A 1,358-nucleotide genomic window follows, 5' to 3' on the forward strand; every position below is an offset into this window, starting at 1 on the left:
CCTGAGTTCAGTCACCAGAACCCATGATGAAACTTCCAAAGTCATTTTTTAGTGTACTATTGTGGGGCGTTTACCCACCACCCCCACAGCTTCCCAGAGTTTTCTTGAGTGCGAGCAGCAGGAAATATTAGATAGAAGGATTTATAGCGGAGAATCTTGTGGAGATAAACAGATAGAAAATAAAGGATAGCCTCGAGAGGGCCTGGAACCTATTCCAACGGGCCCGGACTGTCTCTGGTCCAGGGTTTTTATAGAGACGCCAAGGGGTGGAGCAAAAGACCTCCTCCCCCAGCACAGCCAAGTGCAGACCATCTCAGACACCTGTACTCAGGCCCGTGGTCCTGATCATCCTCTATTTGGACCTGCTGGGTAAAGCCACGAGGAACCCCAGAACGGGCTCCCACAGGTCCCCCCTTCTTAATATATAAAAAAATAACTATTAATGGCTTACAGCAATCTCCATAGCTGTTACACCTCCCAGTATGGGAGTAGAGGATGATATAGATGGCATTTCTCTTTTGAATTAGGTCCAAGGTGACTACAGCAGTCTTAGCTGCCTCAAGCCCTTTCTAAACCAAAACTCGGTGACTACAAACTTCAAGAATCCCTTAGCTTCATCATTACCATTAACAGGTTAACAAATATTGCTATACATAGTCACTATTCTCTCAATCTTACAACTCAAAGCAAACTCTTAACAGAACCATTAGAATTAGCATATATGGTGCTATATAGAGTTAACAATTTTCTCCGTCTTACAACCTTAACTCAATCATTTGAATTTTCTTGTTAACATAGGAAAAACTTCGATGTATTTACATCAAACTTAAATATTTTCTTAACTCCACAAAACCAGGGTGCATTAATATCAATAGGTTTCTGCGAACATAATTCAATCTCATAACTCCTCCTTTTCTTTATAATTTTTTAAACAAAGTCTCAAACCTAGTTAGAGGAACCCAAACTTATCTGTTTGAACAGTTCCATTTGTAACATAAAACCAGTTCCATAAGTAATTTCATTTTTACATAAACAGTTTCACAAAACAACTCATAAATCACCAGTTAATAAAGCATATACGCATACACAAAATTGCATCTTGATTCTAAGTAGAAATACATTTCTTCATTTAAACAGTTTCATTTTTAACCCAATTCCAGAAAACCGTTCCTAGGTCATTACTATAAGTAAACTCAAAATTGTCCCATTGCAATGAAATCTCTATTGTTCATTTCATTTAAGTACCAAAATTCAAATGATAAATATTGGTACTAGCCTTCCAAATTTGAAGAAATCCATAACCAAAATGTTTTTGTAATTTTTATCTCATTTTAAATTCAAAAAGTTCAAACAAGAAA

The sequence above is a fragment of the Peromyscus maniculatus genome, chromosome 7 (genome assembly GCF_049852395.1).
Source record: "Peromyscus maniculatus bairdii isolate BWxNUB_F1_BW_parent chromosome 7, HU_Pman_BW_mat_3.1, whole genome shotgun sequence".
Classification (NCBI taxonomy): Eukaryota; Metazoa; Chordata; class Mammalia; order Rodentia; family Cricetidae; genus Peromyscus; species Peromyscus maniculatus.